At 44.5% G+C, this 20,480-nt stretch overlaps 1 long non-coding RNA gene across 1 annotated transcript in view; it reads right to left on the bottom strand.

The window, feature by feature from the left end:
- Nucleotides 1-7,617: 7,617 nt before the first annotated feature.
- The window catches only part of LOC123998027, a 33,235-nt gene continuing 20,372 nt past the window's right edge, over nucleotides 7,618-20,480 (bottom strand). Inside the window, exons 3-4 of the long non-coding RNA XR_006832216.1 lie at nucleotides 9,692-9,747; nucleotides 7,618-8,426 (exon numbers count right to left, since the gene is read on the bottom strand). This is a non-coding gene — a long non-coding RNA (uncharacterized LOC123998027). The remainder of the gene's footprint in view (nucleotides 8,427-9,691; nucleotides 9,748-20,480) is intronic.

Below are 20,480 nucleotides of genomic sequence, written 5' to 3'. Positions count from 1 at the left end.
CGAAATGGTGGACTCACTAAACAGAGAACATACCTGGTCATCCCTACTGCCTCTGATCTGGCGGAATCACTAAACAGAGAACATACCTGGTCATCCCTACTGCCTCCGAAATGGTGGACTCACTAAACAGAGAACATACCTGGTCATCCCTACTGCCTCCGATCTGGTGGACTCACTAAACAGAGAACATATCTGGTCATCCCTACTGCCTCCGATCTGGTGGACTCACTAAACAGAGAACATACCTGGTCATCCCTACTGCCTCCGATCTGGTGGACTCACTAAACAGAGAACATACCTGGTCATCCCTACTGCCTCCGATCTGGTGGACTCACTAAACAGAGAACATACCTGGTCATCCCTACTGCCTCTGATCTGGCGGAATCACTAAACAGAGAACATACCTGGTCATCCCTACTGCCTCCGAAATGGTGGACTCACTAAACAGAGAACATACCTGGTCATCCCTACTGCCTCCGATCTGGTGGACTCACTAAACAGAGAACATACCTGGTCATCCCTACTGCCTCCGATCTGGTGGACTCACTAAACAGAGAACATACCTGGTCATCCCTACTGCCTCTGATCTGGTGGACTCACTAAACAGAGAACATACCTGGTCATCCCTACTGCCTCTGATCTGGCGGAATCACTAAACAGAGAACATACCTGGTCATCCCTACTGCCTCCGATCTGGCGGACTCACTAAACAGAGAACATACCTGGTCATCCCTACTGCCTCTGATCTGGCGGAATCACTAAACAGAGAACATACCTGGTCATCCCACTAAACAGAGAACATACCTGCATCTCTGATCTGGCGGAATCACTAAACAGAGAACATACCTGGTCATCCCTACTGCCTCTGAAATGGTGGACTCACTAAACAGAGAACATACCTGGTCATCCCTACTGCCTCTGATCTGGCGGAATCAAACGCAAATGCTTTGTTTGTAAATTGGTGTGCACCTGGAAATTATTTTTTTATTTTATTTTTTATTGTGCCATCTGGTTTGCTTAATAAGGAATTTTAAATGGTTTATACTTTTACTTGTACTTTTGATACTTAAGTATATTTAAAACCAAGTACTTTTAGACATGGTATTTTTCTGGACGCCTTCCACTTTAGTAGTTTACATATTAAGGTAACTTTAATTTTACTCAAGTATGACAATTAAGTACTTTTTCAGTTGAGTACTTGTACAGATACCATACTATACAGAGCCTATCACACAGATGACAGGTTGGGAAAAGGTAAGACATTACTACTGATGATACACGCCCCATGGCAAGTAACAATGGTTTTGATATGAAAGAAATATTTTGAAATATGGTGTGAGGTAGTAGTGAGGAAAAGGAAGTACAAGGAAAAGGAAATTGTCTGCAGGTGTCAGTAACCTCTCGTCATACAGTGTCTGATAGATAGAGGGGAGGAGAGAAAAAAAACTAAATTGCTCCCATGAAAGTGTGGATGTGCACATGCTAGCCCCTGATATTCTCCCAGATTTCCAACTCTGCACCATTTGTCAATTTTTTTTTACCAGAGCTGAAATGATCTAGTCTGCTGCTATATCCAGTGTAAAACACTGCTCCCAGTGTAAAAACAAGGGAATCCAAATGCATAATGATGCACCAGAGGAGCTGCTGTGTGTGTGTGGGGGGTTAAGACAGTACATTTTAGCCAAAACTCCTATCCAGAGCGACTTATATTTACAGATGTAGGATCTTAATTTGACCACCCCGTCACAGGGGAACTTCCCTGCAAAGCAGGAAATGTAAAACATGTAGTGTTTGAGGTTAATGCCTCAGAAGTGTGCAATTTACACTGACATTTCAGGCTTGTTTTTACCTTAAAGATGTGAATTATTTGGATCGTAATTAATACATTTCCTGTTGATGCAGAATTATTTTCCTGCTGTAACAAAGTGTCTCAAATCCACTACAGATGTAGGATCATTATTTATGGTAGCTAGGTAAGACCATTTGTCATACTGGTTGTGCGCATCAAATAAAATGTCCATTCCATTGTTGAAAGGCAAAGTATTCTTTGATCGAACTTAACACCCATGACTGTTACAGTATGCGGAAAATAAAATTCACTAATAGAATTCTCCAAAAACAATTATTTAACATTGTCTCCCAACACCATTAACAGTGAGGAAAGCACAGCGTATTGAGCCATTTGAGGGACTATTTTGTTAGGAGTGATGTAGACAGCAGGACTTGTACCATCATTCATCTTGTCAAATTCCGCCGCCGTGAGCTCAGCCTTTAGGATCTCCTACAGCTTCCGATCATAGCCTTTCCCTGAGAAACAAAATTCCAAGTTCTTAACTTATAACCCATATCGCTGTGCCTAAATAAAACAGGATCAGTTCTCACCAACTCACCCTGCCTCAATGACTTTCTGGTTGTTATTGAATATATTATCTAGTTTTTTTTAAGCACGAGTTTAAAGAACACACATGGAGAAAAAGGTGAAAAAGGTGTAGATCGCCTCTGCAGAAAGCATGAATTGTGGTCACAGGCAGGCAATGGTCATACACAGGTAGGTGAATCAACTGGGACTGAAGGCTGTAACTGGTTCTCACAAATGTGCTAGAAAAAAAGGCTTAGTAGAAGCAAAACAAACAATACTTCACAAAGGCACAAACAGAATGAACTGAACTTAAGGAGCTGATGAGACCAGGTGAGTAACAGGTGAAATCAATGAACAAAAATGAAAGACCGGCTACGTTCAAGAACACAAAACATGGCCAAGGAGCCATTGAAGAACCTTTTGCACGTGTTCCTTCATGTGTTCACATGTGTTCCTTCTGTAGCTCAGTTGGTAGAGCATGGCGCTTGTAACGCCAGGGTAGTGGGTTCGATCCCCGGGACCACCCATACGTAGAATGTATGCACACATGACTGTAAGTAGCTTTGGATAAAAGCGTCTGCTAAATGGCATACATTATTATATTTATTAAATCAGGATGTCATCAATGTAGACGATGAGAAAGCGGTTGATCATATCCAGGAAAACCTTGTTCATAAAGGATTGGAAGACGGCGGGGGCGTTAGTAAGGCAGTCTTCCATTTGTTGCCTTCACATATACGGACAAGGTTATATGAACATCGCAGGTCGAGTTTTGTATAGATGTTGGGGCAGGCCCACTGGTCGCTGGGATCAGAGGATGAGGGACACGGTTGGACCGTGACGTCATTCAGGGAAAGTTTATCATGGCCCAACTGCATGGGCTCTGGAAGACTCAGATGATGGAATCATGGAAAGAGAAGGTGTCGGGTTCCTGGGTGGCAGAGTTCTTTGGCAGTCGGCGATGAGGTGGTCGATGGAGATACGAATGTATTTCAATCCTGAAGGTCACCTTTACAGGCCAGCGCTGCCTGAAGTTCCGTGTTAAGCCCTCTTCGGTAGACAGTAAGTAAAGCAGCCTCAGTCCATCCACTCCCTGCAGCCATGGTGCGGAACGCGAGAGCATACTGTCTTTGTTGAATTTCTATGAGGAGGTCTCCTATAGGACGACCGGAAGGAGAGGGATCAAATACCTCTTTGAAGAGGGTGTGGAAATAGGTCTTGGAGCAGAGTTGTGCTTTTGGCAGTCCGTATGAAGAAGGCCCAATCCAGGGTTTTGCCTGTGAGTAGAGACAACAAAATCCACACTGCTCTTGGTGGTGGTGAAGTTAGTGGGGTTGTGCTCAATGTATTTGCTGCATTGCATCAGAAATCCCTGACATTTCCCAGGCGAACCGTCATATTTTCCAGGCATGGATTACGATACCTGTCATACGCTCCTCTTGTTGGGTTAGGCGCTGTTGTAGCTCCGCTGAATCCATTCCATTTTAGGTGAGGTATTCTGTAGTGAATACAGGGAGAAAAAGGTGTAGATACAAGCGCAGAGCGCGGCAGGTGTTTATTTCACCTTTGCAGAAGGCAGGAATCGTGGTCACAGGCAGGCAATGATCATACACAGTTAGGCACGTGAATCAAAACTAGGACTGAAGGTAATAACTGGTTCTCACAAACACGTTAGGAAAAGGCTTAGTAGAGTCAAAACAAACAATACTTCACAAAGGCACAAACAGAATGAACTGAACTAAATAAGGAGCTGATGAGACCAGGTGAGTAACTAACACAGGTGAAATCAATGAACAAAAATGAAAGACAGGGCTACGTTCAAGAACACAACGAAACAGAACACAAGGTTGACTAAGAAAATAAATACAGAACCTTACAACGAGTCTACATTTTGAATGTTGTATTTGGTGAGGACGTGTCACCAACACAGACGTATACTGTCTTCAACCTCCACAAAGCATGGATAGCAGCTAGGAGAGCGGTTGAACAACATGCTGGAATAGAGAACCCACAACCCACACTTCCACATCTTCAGGATGATGTGCTGTCATATGGGAAAAGTTGGTTGAGGTTCCAAAACTTACTGTATTGTGGAATATGAATGCATGATGTCATAAAGGATGTTACTGAGATACGGATTTTCACATAGAATTCTAATTCAGGTTCCATGGATATTCCATTTGCATGACACACTAAATGAAATGCTGTGTCTTTGAGCCCATAGTGATTTGTGCAGAGCAGATGTTCATCTTCACTTGAGGTGTAAGTGTCTTTAAACCACTCCACTTATATCTGACAATGACAGCGTAATACATGTGAAATGCTCTACCACTTCATGACTAGGTATAGGAAGAGCACCAAAGCCTTCTCTTTGCCTGTGCTGGTTTCCCCACCTTTCTTCTCAATTCCATTGTCTCTGGTCCCCTCTCTCTGCTACCACAATGCACCAGTTTTACTGCAGAGCAGAGGGATGGAGAGGGAGGGGGAGGAAGGGAGGGGAAAACTAGCAAGGGGGGGGGGGTGAAGAGAGAGTGCAAAATGCTCATGAAAGTGTAACGATATAGGGTGGAAGTTTGTCTGTGAGGGAGCCAAAACAAAAATGAAAGGCAAAGGCTCACTGGTGGTCTGGAGAGAGAGAGAGAGAGAGAGAGAGAGAGAGAGAGAGAGAGAGAGAGAGAGAGAGAGAGAGAGAGAGAGAGAGAGAGAGAGAGAGAGAGAGAGAGAGAGACAGAGAGAGAGAGAGAGAGAGAGAGAGAGAGAGAGAGAGAGAGAGAGAGAGAGAGAGACAGAGAGAGAGAAACAGAGAGAGAGAAACAGAGAGAGAGAGAGAGAGAGAGAGCAGAAAGGGAAATTAAAACTAAGAGGGATAAACCCTGAGCAGTGGAGGACACTGAAATCATTGAGATAATGAGTGATGGAAAAAAGTGCCAATCCCTAAATAATGAAAGAAAATGAGGGATATTGAAAAAAGGTTAGACATGGAGAGATCACGAGAAAACAAGAGAGAAAAAGGAGAACAGAGAGAGAGAGACTACCAATCAAGCCCACTGCCTCATCACATCCCATATCCCCTCCCCTCCCCCACAACCCCCACTCTCCCAATCTCTCTCTCTCTCTCTCTCTCTCTCTCTCTCTCTCTCTCTCTCTCTCTCTCTCTCTCTGTGTGTCTCCATGGTAACCAGACAGGGTGCCTAATACACCAAGTTAATATATTTCCAGTGGCATGGTGAGCTGGGTACTAAAGCATTCATCTGTCTCCACACAGACAAGCTAATCAATATTGGCCAAGAGTCTGCTCCAGGACTGCCAGAGTCAGACAACAAGTCAGGCAGCCACCCTGGCTTCCCAGCTGGGGAGGGAGGGCCACAAATACGTGTGTGTGTGTGTGTGTGTGTGTGTGTGTGTGTGTGTGTGTGTGTGTGTGTGTGTGTGTGTGTGTGTGTGTGTGTGTGTGTGTGTGTGTGTGTGTGTGTGTGTGTGTGTGTGTGTGTGTGTGTGTGTGTGTGTGTGTGTGTGTGTGTGTGTGTGTGTGTGTGTGAGAGAGAGAGAGAGAGAGAGAGAGAGAGAGAGAGAGAGAGAGAGAGAGAGAGAGAGAGAGAGAGAGAGAGAGAGAGAGGAGAGAATGTGACCAATTGGGGACATTGTGTTTGTCCCCTCAAGTTCAAATGCTATTTCTAGGGGGTTTACGGTTAAGGTTAGAATTAGTGTTAGGGTTAGAATTACGTTCAGAGTTAGGGTTAGTTTTAGGGTTAGGAGCTAGGGTTATGGTTAAGGTTAGGTTTTGGGGTTAAGTTTAGGGTAAGAGTACGGTTTAGGGTTAGGGTTAAGTTTAGGGGTTAGGGAAAATAGGATTTTGAATGGGACTGAATTGTGTGGCCCCACAAGGTTAGCTGTACAAGACTGTGTGCTTAGTTTTGTGTGTGTAGCCAACAAGGGCACTTTGATGAACTGACACTTCAGGCAGTAAAGATAAATGTTCATTCAGTTCTGTTTATTTACATTTAAGGATTGAAATCCTCTCCATTAATATCTAGTGTGTGACTGGGAGGTCAGCAGGATGATATTTCTGGATGACTGCATGTTTGTACATTACCAAGATGATAGTCCGGGATATGTTAAATGTTTGCTAATGGCTTTGCAGCTGTAGTTAGTGTTTCAGTGTCAGCAGCCGCATTAACATTGTCTTCAATTAGATGATAGCATGTCAAATCAAATCAAATTTTATTAGTCACATGCACCGATTACAACAGGTGAGTGAAATGCTTACTTACAGTGAAATGCTTACTTACGAGCTCCTAACCGTATTTAAAAAAATATGGATAAGAATAAGAGATAAAAGTAACAAGTAATTAAAGAGCAGCAGTAAAAAATAACAATATATACAGGGAGGTTTTTTCACCTCTGGAGTCTCTCCCATGCATAGCTGCCAGACATAGCTGCCAGACATAGCTGCCAGACATGCTCCTCTTCACACGTTCACACAGACTGTCACACCGTTTACATTACTCTGTCTTTATTTAGGAATTAAAACATACAATTTATACAGTAACAAATACACTAACAAAATACAGTAACAGTGTATAAATACTTGATTTCACATGGATCATTAGCTTTCTTCGAAGATGATAACTTTGACAGGGTCACCACCCTTGGCTGTCTTCTGATTGGCTCCCATTATGAGTTAGAACACAAAGCCTCCTGTTGTTAAGAGGGAATCACACTTCAGACAAGTACATATGTACCACAACAGTCAGTAGAGACCTGCAGAATGGATAGGGCTGTGTGTACCATTATCAGATATAAAGACATGGGACATCCACCCTCTGTGTCAAAGTCTGGGATTTTGTTTTGTATTCAGATGTGTGGAAGCAACTCTAACTATGATCACTTTAAAAGGAAACACCAGCTGAAACACTATTACATTGCATTCTTTACACTGGAACATTCTATGGGGAATAACAAGGAGTTCATTGACGTATAAAAACAGTAAGTCATCTTCCACAGCGACTCTTCTCTTCTCTTTTTCTCCACAATGATGAACATGAATGCAGCCCTGTTCCCGAGGACCTCACCTGTGACCTACTATGACCTCACAGGTTAAGGGTCTCAGGGACAGAGGGGCATGCTGGGAAAAGTAGTTCCACAGGGGTTTCACATTAGCAAACATGGTCTGATGGATGAAACGCCTTTTTACGAAAGAAAAAAGAACCGCATAGTCGCACCGACGACAAAAAGCTATGACCTCGTCTGACATTTTCATTTCTAAGGCAACCGGCCGGCTACTGTGTTGGGTTTGCGGCAGAAACGCAGCAAATCTGATCAATATGAAACATGTAATATAATGAATATACATTCCAGACATTCTGTATAAGAACTTGTTAATGTCCATTCTCGCCAATCAGAAACAAGTATTCAACAAGGCTGCGGTGTAACATACAATATAATACATACCTTCTAGATATATACTGATTGACAGTGTGTGTATTCATACCTAATATATTCTGTTAATATGTAATATACTCTCTTAATAACCTCGGCTCTGAATCATTTCTCTAATAGCTCTTTAGAGACGTTTGCCTCTACGGACCTCCTAGGCAGTCCACTGAGCTGTGTCAATCAGAATAAAATAGTCCCAGTCAGTATAATTCCCCTACACTTAATATACCACTATGTAACACTTGACAATCTCCAGCCTGATGGTGTGGGTCTGCTCTGCAATTTAACAACTCTATGTTGCAGGGGCAACCAGCTACTGGCCAAGAATGGCTACATCTGCTTATGAGGACTTAAAGAGCAATTCTCCCTTTTCTCTCTTCTAACTCCTACTGGTTGAGCCACTGTCTCCCAGTCTTCACTGGCAATTACAGGTAGATGTTGCCTTTGTTAGTCTGACAGTGGTTCAAATGAAGGACAGGAGCTGTGCTCTCACTCACAGGGTGAGATGGGGACACAGGACATGATGGTCGTGCAGGGTTAAAGGAGGATGTGGAAGGGTGAAGAGAGAAGCCTTTGCATCCATCTTAGCAAGATGTCGCTGGATACAATTTTCCAAAATGTCCGACTCTACCTGCGGAGGGAGGGAATGAAATTGCGTCATTCTAAGGGACAGTCAAACACTATGAAATAAGAACATGTTACTGTACATACACTTCTCTCAAACATGTTTATTTGTTTGAATAACTATTTAAGTACAATACGTCCAAAATATCCTACTATAGTTGCAAGAGCAAAAGTTCTGTGAGAGAAAATTTGGCAAAGCAGTGCCACCTATTGGTAGACAGTCTGACTGACACACTGACTTACTCTCTTACACAGGTACATTCTCTTTGTGACAATACTTTCAAATAATGAGAAAAATACAATCAATAAATCAAGTTAAGGTTGTGTCTGTTTAGCTGTCAGAAATAAATAGATGCTGATGGATGTGAATCGTGTGAAACAGGGTGAGTCTTTACAGAAAGGAAAGAAGAGCCATTTGAAGACATTTGTCACAACTTCACACACTAATGAATTATGGATTTATCTGCAGTTCAAGTTACAAGTCCATATTATTAATACACTTCAGTTGGATCTGTAGATATCGTTTTTACCGCAATACTGCAATCAAAAGCTCAATTCTGCTTTAGAACACCCATATGGTGTGAACGCAGGTGCAGATATCAGCCATATACTGATAAACCACATCAACATGTCGACCAACTCAAACGAGTTCCCGATCCCCTTTCATCGTTCTAAATGGAATATCATCAACGTTTGAGAAAGATCATTTGAAACGCAGAAAAGCAGAGACAGATTGACTAAAGCAATCTGGGAATCTAGAGGAGAAACAAGACGAACACATAGAGTAGCAGCGACACAGACATGTGGACAACATGTCTCCCTCAACATGTGTCCTCTGATGGTTCAGCTGTTGATTAAACACACACACAGACACAGGCACACACGGACACGCATGCATATGCACACAAATACAGGTACAGGGACACAAAAGGACGGTATCTTCCTCTATCCAAAGTTCCAGTACATCTTGGCGGCAGAGGCACTAAACAAAACACAAAGGTTTAAAAAACACAAAGGAATCAAACTTAGCCTTTGTCAACACTCCATCTTCATTCACCATCATTTGAGGCAAATGCAAAAGAAGGCAGCAATGCCTGCATTTCCCCTCCTTTTCTCTCTCTTTGTCCCCCCTCTCGTTCTCTGTCTTTGCTCTACGGCGGCTGGGTCTGATGGCTGACTGGCTACTGGGGCCAGACTGAAAGCCCAACGGCAGGTATGTTACAGACAACAGTATTGATTCTATTATCCTGCAATGCTCTACTCTCTACCTACCTCCCCCAACGCCACCAGCACAGTCCCCTCCGCCTCTGTCTTCTCCCTCCATCAATCTGTGTCACCGGGAACAAAAACACACATACACGCTAAAACACACAGACATATGAACTTATATATGTTTGCATGCATATGCGTACCCCCCCCCGCAAATAAAATACACACACACTGTCTTACACACACACAGTTTGTCTTCTCACTTTCCGCCTCCTTCTTGCTCTCATGATCTCATTCCCCAGTCTCCCCTCTCTGCTCTGAGCATCCCTCCCACTTCTACATGCCTTGTCCCCAATCTCTCTCTCTCTCTCTCTCTCTCTCTCTCTCTCTCTCTCTCTCTCTCTCTCTCTCTCTCTCTCTCTCTCTCTCTCTCTCTCTCTCTCTCTCTCTCTCTCTCTCTCTCTCTCTCTCTCTCTCTCTCTCTCTCTCTCTCTCTCTCTCTCTCTCTCTCTCTCTCTCTCTCTCTCTCTCTCTCTCTCTCTCTCTCTCTCTCTCTCTCTCTCTCTCTCTCTCTCTCTCTCTCTCTCTCTCTCTCGTTTTTCAAATATCACGTCTCCACTTACCCACCCAGCCCCTTCTTTGCAGTCTGTGGGCTCTGTGTTGGTGTGTGTGTCTGGGAATGAGGGGAAATGTGTGTGTTAGACAGGGGGAGCTTAGAGGGTGTCAGAGAGGCTCGGAAGCAGAGGGAATGGAGGGGGAGGGTCAGAATTTCAAACAGGGTGAGAAGGGAAGGTGCACCAAGCCAAAGGAGAGCACATGAACCTGCTCTCCTGATATCACCACTGCCTTCCAGGTTTTACATCAATCATCCAGCCATTAATATCTCTACAGTTAATAAACGGCAGCTTGAATGACAGAGAAAACACCAAATAAACCGCCCAGATAGGAGGACCAAATCAATACCGGAGTAAAACATGCAGACTACTACAGTATATCCATTATTCCCATAGAAACTAGCATTAACGGCTGGTAATAACCAAAGGCAGATGCCAGGCTCATGGCAGTCTGCTGAGATATCTGTGTTGCTCTCAGGTCCTCAGAGAGAACATCTTGTTACCTCATTTGTACATATGTGTTTATTGTATAACATAATCACAGGGCCCCTGAGGGGAATGTTTGATATGTAAGCATCCTGATTGGTCATAAAGTGCTCTAACCTTGTTACACTGTAAAGACTATCACCGATGTGCACAAGTCTTTGAGGGCGCGGGAGTGTGCTTGCTTCCGTATGGGTGTGTGTGTGTGCACATGTACAGTATTCTTGCTGTGTGTGTATAGTCTTGGAGGGAGCGACTCTGAGTGCACTCTCCTTGGGCAAGATTTCTCTTTAGCCTATAAACTATGGTCTAACGATAATAGCTGTTTGTAATCTTAATTTAGCAGCCAGCAGGTGGCGGTTGAGGAGTGGAGGCATATTGACCAGGAAAACAACAGACATCAACAGACAAAGGAGATCATATCAGACATCAAAGAGTCCTACATGGGGAGATCCTATCAGACATCAACAGACAAAGGAGATCCTATCAGACATCAAAGAGTCCTACATGGGGAGATCCTATCAGACATCAACAGACAAAGGAGATCCTATCAGACATCAAAGAGTCCTACATGGGGAGATCCTATCAGACATCAACAGACAAAGGAGATCCTATCAGACATCAAAGAGTCCTACATGGGGAGATCCTATCAGACATCAACAGACAAAGGAGATCCTATCAGACATCAAAGAGTCCTACATGGGGAGATCCTATCAGACATCAACAGACAAAGGAGATCCTATCAGACATCAAAGAGTCCTACATGGGGAGATCCTATCAGACATCAACAGACAAAGGAGATCCTATCAGACATCAAAGAGTCCTACATGGGGAGATCCTATCAGACATCAACAGACAAAGGAGATCCTATCAGACAGCAAAGAGTCCTACATGGGGAGATCCTATCAGACATCAACAGACAAAAGAGATCATATCAGACATCAAAGAGTCCTACATGGGGAGATCCTATCAGACATCAACAGACAAAGGAGATCCTATCAGACATCAAAGAGTCCTACATGGGGAGATCTTATCAGACAGCAAAGAGTCCTACATGGGGAGATCCTATCAGACAGCAAAGAGTCCTACATGGGGAGATCATTCATCAGACAGATCCTCTGTATCATTCAACCAGGCTTTTAATACAGATCTTCACTTGAACGCCTAGTCATTCTGATATAACATCAGACCAAGACCTTATTAAGCAGAGAACTCAAAAGCAGCCGAATGGATTATTCCACAAAACACACCAAAACCAGCACCATCATTACCAACGACGCCATCATTACCAACGACGCCATCATTACCAACGACGCCATCATTACCAACGACAACATCATTACCAACGACAACATCATTACCAACAACGCCATCATTACCAACGACAACATCATTACCAACGACGCCATCATTACCAACGACAACATCATTACCAACAACGCCATCATTACCAACGACAACATCATTACCAACGACGCCATCATTACCAACGACAACATCATTACCAACGACGCCATCATTACCAACGACAACATCATTACCAACGACGCCATCATTACCAACGACAACATCATTACCAACGACGCCATCATTACCAACGACAACATCATTACCAACGACGCCATCATTACCAACCACGCCATCTACACCATCACTACCAACCACACCATCTACACCATCATTACCACCACACCATCATTACCATCAATGCCATCATTACCAACGACACCATCATTATCAATGACATAATCAACACCATCTACAACATCATTACCATGACACCATCATTACCATCAACACCATCATTACCAACCACACCATCATTACCATCAACATCATCATTACCAACCACACCATCATTACCAACCACACCATCATTACCAACCACACCATCATTACCATCAACACCATCATTACCAACCACACCATCATTACCATCAACATCATCATTACCAACCACACCATCATTACCATCAACACCAGCATTACCAGCATTACCAACGACACCATCATTACCAATGACATCATCATTGCCACGTCACCATTATTACCACAACACCATCATTACAATGACACCATCATTACCATCAACACCATCATTACCAATGACACCATCATTACCAACCACACCATCTACAACATCATTACCAACCACACCATCTACACCATCATTACCACCACACCATCATTACCATCAACGCCATCATTACCAACGACACCATCATTAACAACGACACAATCTTTACCATCATTACCATGACACCATCATTACCAACCACACCATCATTACCATCAACACCATCATTACCAACGACACCCTCATTACCAACGGCACCATCAATACCAGACAGAAAAATCCGGTGCAATCTTTTTCTGAAAGTAGGTTAGAATGAATATAAAGGGAGAACATTAATTTATAAGCTCACAGCTGCTCGCCTGACAGAGTGAGTGCCAGCATACCTTCCTGTGTCTGTTTCTGAGCCAGGCTGGAAGCTATCTCTGAGACATTTGCACTTAAAAAAGAAGAGCCACTCATGGTGCTAGGGCTTTGAGACAGAGACACAGACGCACAAAGATATGCTGTCCTAGACAGGTGCATCTGCCGGCGGCTCTGCTCTGCACCGCATCACTCCACTGTCAGACAGCACAAAGAGTGTTGCAGAAGATGTGACGTCATTGGTCTGAGTCGGTCCATCCCCCCCCTCTCAAGTCTGGGCTGTTCTAACTAGCATGTTGCACTGTATATGTTTGGATCATACAGATCATATAGATGCCTGTACAGCTGGCTGTGTGTGTGTGTGTGTGTGTGTGTGTGTGTGTGTGTGTGTGCGTGCGTGCGTGCGTGCGTGCGTGCGTGCGTGCGTGCGTGCGTGCGTGTGCACGTATGTAGGCAAGCTGCATTATCTACCCAGACTACCAATGAGCTCTGATCAGCCATGTGGATAAAATACCTACTGATCCAATCAGTGATATCCAGATCTCTCTCTGCCACAATGATGGAGATACAGAGACAAAGAAATAAATGGCAGCTCCCTGTCCTCACTAAAATAGACAGAGGATACAACGTTTACAGAGACAAGGACACAGAAGGAGAGAGAAGGAGAAAACGCAACCTTCTGCGCTCGAGACGTCAGGCATTTGACAAAGGTGCATCTGTCTGGGACGGCAGAAGGAGAAAGGCGTTGTGGGTATGATAAAGAACAGCGCTACAACAGCGCCGATTCAGCAGAATTCTGATATATGCCCCCCTTTCGTCCCTTCCAGGAGAGGAGCCACAACGCAATGCGGATGCCTGTTGTCTTAGCTACTATCCCAGACACACTGGGGGGACGAGAGAAGGCAGGGTGCAGGGAGGGGGAGGTTGGTTGCGTGAAGGGGGGATGCAGCAGGAGAGGAGGGGGGCTTCTTGGAGGGTAGTGAGGGGTTGGCTGTTTGCAAGCAACTGATATATTTATTTGACTGCGAATGCAAACCTCAGGAAAAAAACACAAAGAGTACATGTTCTGGAGTGATATGAGAGACAAGAACACAGGCGAGAGAGCCATAGACATGGATCATGTTACACAGAATGTATGTGGGTGCATGACACCCAGTTACATTGCTAGAATGATTAGTTATTGGGATGTTATATGATATTATTACCCTGTATGAAAGTAAAGGAGGGAGAGGAGAGACTAGAATAATGTTACCACTGTGTAGGATGGCAGGCATTAGTGAATTCTGTATTATTTCAGACGAGCGGGCAAATTCTGGGTGTCATCGATCAGAACCACAGAGCCAGAGGACACAGCGCAAAGGCTGCAGAACAAGGACAGTCTAGTAATGACTGAAAATGACCGCTTGTACTAGTTTTGACCAGTAGAATCCAGTCAAATGGCCGCAGGAAAGAGGGAATGCAGTATTGAGGTGTGTTATCGTGTGGAGTATGATACAGTATGATATTGGATCTGAAGGTCTAGTTAAGGACTTTAAGAGGCACCTATAGAGAGAGAGCTCTGGGACCATATTTTGGCCTTCAAGGAGAGGTAGTCTACAGTAAGTGCACTGTGCAGTGTATAGTACATAGTACAACTTACTGACCCAGAGTAGTGATATGTAATAACACAGGGCTGTAGGGCCTTGATTCAGAGGGGTTGGGTTAAATACGGAAGACACATTTCAGTTGAATGCATTCAGTTGTATCCCCTTTTCCCTTAACTCCCTGGTGCCTGGACATGGAGTTCACTGATGCTGTACTGTAGGTAGTAGACACATGCTGTTAAAGTAGACTGATCTGAATTATACTAGTGGAAGCAAAAGAGACCAGACAGGAGGCAGCTCTTGCATTCAATTGAATCCAACTCAACTCAACCTTCCACGACATAAAAAAAAACTTGTGGATCACATAATGAAAAATGTTTTCCATGCACAGTTCAGTTACATTGTCTGTTCTTCAAATGTTGCAAATGTTGTCTTGTGTGACCTAAACTAGCCTCTGTGTTGTCTTGTTAGTGACCTAAACTAGCCTCTGTGTTGTCTTGTGTGACCTAAACTAGCCTCTGTGTTGTCTTGTTAGTGACCTAAACTAGCCTCTGTGTTGTCTTGTTAGTGACCTAAACTAGCCTCTGTGTTGTCTTGTTAGTGACCTAAACTAGCCTCTGTGTTGTCTTGTTAGTGACCTAAACTAGCCTCTGTGTTGTCTTGTTAGTGACCTAAACTAGCCTCTGTGTTGGCTTGTTAGTGACCTAAACTAGCCTCTGTGTTGTCTTATTAGTGACCTAAACTAGCCTCTGTGTTGTCTTGTTAGTGACCTAAACTAGCCTCTGTGTTGTCTTGTTAGTGACCTAAACTAGCCTCTGTGTTGTCTTGTTAGTGACCTAAACTAGCCTCTGTGTTGTCTTGTTAGTGACCTAAACTAGCCTCTGTGTTGTCTTATTAGTGACCTAAACTAGCCTCTGTGTTGTCTTGTTAGTGACCTAAACTAGCCTCTGTGTTGTCTTGTTAGTGACCTAAACTAGCCTCTCTGTGTTGTCTTGTTAGTGACCTAAACTAGCCTCTCTGTGTTGTCTTGTTAGTGACCTAAACTAGCCTCTGTGTTGTGTCATGTACTTTCTCTAACAGTCCTATACTTACCACAGTGTTGGCTTGGTGGTGTGACTCCAGGGGTGCTTACTGTAGGTTGTGGTGACACCGCGGGGAAAGCTAGAAGGTTGTACAGTTATCTCCGGGCTGTTTATTATGTGAAACCATACAACCAACTACCTCACACCGCAGCACACTCTGTAGTAGCACTCCCTCTGCCACGTCTTCACCAGCCGGCCAGGTGTCTGTCTGTCTGTCTGTCTGTCTGTCTGTCTGTCTGTCTGTCTGTCTGTCTGTCTGTCTGTCTGTCTGTCTGTCTGTCTGTCTGTCTGTCTGTCTGTCTGTCTGTCTGTCTGTCTGTCTGTCTGTCTGTCTGTCTGTCTGTCTGTCTGTCTGTCTGTCTGTCTGTCTGTCTGTCTGTCTGTCTGTCTGTCTGTCGGTCTTATCGGGCTGTCTGTCTCTCTCTGTCTCGGTCTGTCTGTCTTATCTGTCTGGTCTGTTTGTCTGTCTGCCTTATCTGTCTGTCTCTCTGTCTTGTCTTGTCTGTCTGTCTGTCTGTCTGTCTGTCTGTCTGTCTGTCTGTCTGTCTGTCTGTCTGTCTGTCTGTCTGTCTGTCTGTCTGTCTGTCGGTCTTATCGGGCTGTCTGTCTCTCTCTGTCTCGGTCTGTCTGTCTTATCTGTCTGGTCTGTTTGTCTGTCTGCCTTATCTGTCTGTCTCTCTGTCTTGTCTTGTCTGTCCTGTCTGTCCTGTCTGTCCTGTCTGTCCTGTCTGTCCTGTCTGTCTGTCAATCTGTCTCTCTGTCTTGTCTTGTCTGTCCTGTCTGTCTATCTGTCTCTCTGTCTTGTCTTGTCTGTCCTGTCTGTCTTGTCTGTCTGTCTATCTGTCTCTCTGTCTTGTCTGCCTGTCTGATCTGTCTGTCTGTCTATCTGTCTTGTCTTGTCTGTCTGTCTGTCTGTCTGTCTGTCTGTCTGTCTGTCTGTCTGTCTGTCTGTCTGTCTGTCTGTCTGTCTGTCTGTCTGTCTGTCTGTCTGTCTGTCTGTCTGTCTGTCTGTCTGTCTGTCTGTCTAGGTCTGTCGGTCTTATCGGGCTGTCTGTCTCTCTCTGCCTTATCTGTCTGTCTCTCTGTCTTGTCTTGTCTGTCCTGTCTGTCCTGTCTGTCTGTCAATCTGTCTCTCTGTCTTGTCTTGTCTGTCCTGTCTGTCTATCTGTCTCTCTGTCTTGTCTTGTCTGTCCTGTCTGTCTTGTCTGTCTGTCTATCTGTCTCTCTGTCTGTCTGTCTGTCTGTCTGTCTGTCTGTCTGTCTGTCTGTCTGTCTGTCTGTCTGTCTGTCTGTCTGTCTGTCTGTCTGTCTGTCTGTCTGTCTGTCTGTCTGTCTGTCTGTCTGTCTGTCTGTCTGTCTGTCTGTCTGTCTGTCTGTCTGTCTGTCTGTCTGTCTCTGCCTGTATTGTCTTGTCTGTGATGACATGTCTGGTGATGATGATAGCATACAATACATACTAGGGGAGTTTAGACATATCATTTGACAGAAAACACCAACACACACACACACATCGTTATTATAAACGCCAGGAGAAAACTGTGCACAACTGCTACAACCAACAACTACTGCAATAATTTCTGGGGCACTGTTGCCCTCTTGTGGCGACTGACCTTGCTTTGTCCCCTGTTTCTCTCCACTCCCTCTCAGCAGCGCTCTAACAAGCATCACTCTGGTCTCGTAACACAGTGCTACCTAATCCACTTCACAACAGAGTGACCTGAAATATCTATTCTGACCCCATAATGGTTTTAAATGCATTATCTCTTACTGTCAATATACACTGTGGCTGCATATCCTCTTCTGATAGGTATGATATAAACACATTAAAGAAATACCACAGTCAAAAATAGCTATCCTGCATCATTTCTGTGTGCTGCTGTCACAATAACTTTAGGCAAATTTATAGTTGATCTAGTTATTGAACATTTGATACATTTTAAGTGCTTAGTTCTGCAAATCCAAAATCAGAAATGTCTTTGAGACGATTCTTGCCATTGTTCCTCTGTGTTTATCAGGAGCCTCTCCCCTGAAGGGTTTTAACCAAATGAGTTGACTCATTTAGCTAAATGGATTTCTGCTGTAAAGGTTGAATGGGGAGCACAGTGACCTGCTCTCAAATGAATGGGCCTGCAATGACAAAGTCACACTGTGTGTTTGTGCCATAACGGCCTGCCTTCCCACAGTTTGTGAACGGTACTACCTGTGCAATTAATACTGACGCATATCGTCAGCCTTGTGGATATAGGTTCAAATCCCTCCAGGTACCCAGCTAAAGCCATGATGTGAAGCTGTGAGATTGTAGCTATGCGACAGATTGTTTGTGTCTCTCTCTGCCTTTGAAAAGCAGCCTGTCTGTGTTTGGGAAGGTTGCTTGCGAGGGTTATCATACTGCCAGCCGAAAGTTGTCAGATGACATTGGCAAGAAGGAAACAAATAAAGACCAGTGACCGTGTTTTCCCCACCTATCTTTCTGCAGACCTTTCTTCAAACTATAGCTAGCTATCCGTGGATGAGGCTGGTATGTGAACGGAGAGAGCGAGATACACCCAGACACATCCATCCTCAGAACACTCCCTCAGCCAATCAGATGATGGCAGGGTTGCCATGGCTATGCCAGCCGAACCATTCAAACGTTGCCAGGTGGAATTTTTCTCTTCTCCCTCCGTCCTCTTCCTCTTCACGCCCCTCCCCCCTTTTGGACTGTGCTCAAATTCCTAATCCCCCCCTGTCTGCTTCTCTCCCCTTCTCCTTTCCACCATCACCCTCTCTCGTTCCTCTCTCGTGTCCCAAAGTGCTTGCCCCTCCCTCTCTCCACTCAGCTGACCTTTTTCTCCTCGCCCGCCCTCGTCACTCTTCGTTTCCCACCTCTTATCCTATTTGTCACCCTCTCTCTACGTACCCACCTCCTTCCTCTTCCCCCTCCTCTTCCTCTGCTCGGTTCCCCGCCTGCCATCTTTTTCACAGTCAAATCACGCAGGAATGCAGCGTGGTTGTGCCATTATCGGCTATCCCGCTCTCTCTTTCTCTCGTCATCTCTCTCTCTCATCGTCTCTCTCTCTCTCTTTCGTCAGCAGGTCTATCTGTGTGTCTAGGGGCCTGAGGCAATTCCCCCAAGAGAGCTGGCCAACTTTAAGTCTCTGTGCTGGGGCAGGTGTGTGCCCCTAGAAGGTTGTTGGAGCCTACATAGTATTCTGCCAGCAATGGACTCCTAAACCCTCACAGACCTATACCACACTATTACGTACTGTACTTTGTCAGTTTCCATCTCCCAATTCAACCCTTCACTTCAAAACTCTCTGATCATCATAGCTACCCTTCAGTGCATCCAGAGGATGTATGAATGGGAGAGATATTTTGTGGTGAATGCAGTAGCGAGCGCAGTCGGATGGAGAGACAGTTGATGAAGTGAAGACAGGCTACTGGGCAGTGTCTGGTCTGCTGGAAATCAATCTCTAAAATATTATTCACAGCTTGTACTATTTCCTTGACGTTTAATGAATGGACACATTACTGGACGAGGGTTGAAATTCAAACATCCTTGTTAGACTTTATACGGTAAATAATGAATTCATTAAAAGCCACTAAAGCCACTCCTTGATTACTGCGTAAAAGACCATCAGATGGGACTAATTTAGCTATGTCATTTAAAAGCGACATGGTAATGCCTTGCCGTGCAGACGGGTAGAGCTCCAATCTGCTGGAATAAGCATTTGATTTTCCAGCTGAGAGCTACGTTGCTGTAACACACATTCATCTGCCCAACGCCAACCTTGTAAGTACGCCAACCAAAGTGGCAAAATGAGTGTTGCCATGGGAACCTCTTCCCTGGAAACCCCTGGCGGCTTGGCAATGCACCAAACCAATGGTTGCTAGGGCACAGCTGTCAATCTCTGCCTGGGCCAGGCTGGTGTGCCAGGCGTGCCCCTGGCCCCTCCCAGTCGGGGTGCTTTACATTACATGATGTGGAAATGGAATTTCTGACATTTACACAAAGTGTGCTTCAGAGGCTGGAAGTTTGTAGAGTTTTTGTAAACGAGTGGACAGCCATGGGTAACAGCATTCATACACACTACACTGCACTATACACTTCAGCCTAACATACACACTACACTGCACTATACACTACAGCCTAACATACACACTACACTGCACTATACACTACAGCCTAACATACACACTACACTGCACTATACACTACAGCCTAACATACACACTACACTGCACTACACACTACACTGCACTATACACTACAGCCTAACATACACACTACACTGCACTATACACTACAGCCTAACATACACCCTACACTGCACTATACACTACAGCCTAACATACACACTACACTGCACTATACACTACAGCCTAACATACACACTACACTGCACTATACACTACAGCCTAACATACACCCTACACTGCACTATACACTACAGCCTAACATACACACTACACTGCACTGTACACTACAGCCTAACATACACACTACACTGCACTATACACTACAGCCTAACATACACACTACACTGCACTATACACTACAGCCTAACATACACACTACACTGCACTGTACACTACAGCCTAACATACACACTACACTGCACTGTACACTACAGCCTAACATACACACTACACTGCACTATACACTACAGCCTA

Source organism: Oncorhynchus gorbuscha, linkage group LG15 (genome assembly GCF_021184085.1).
Source record: "Oncorhynchus gorbuscha isolate QuinsamMale2020 ecotype Even-year linkage group LG15, OgorEven_v1.0, whole genome shotgun sequence".
Taxonomy (NCBI): Eukaryota; Metazoa; Chordata; class Actinopteri; order Salmoniformes; family Salmonidae; genus Oncorhynchus; species Oncorhynchus gorbuscha.
Note: the sequence above shows the minus strand (reverse complement) of the source record. Positions and strands in the feature narration are given on the sequence as shown.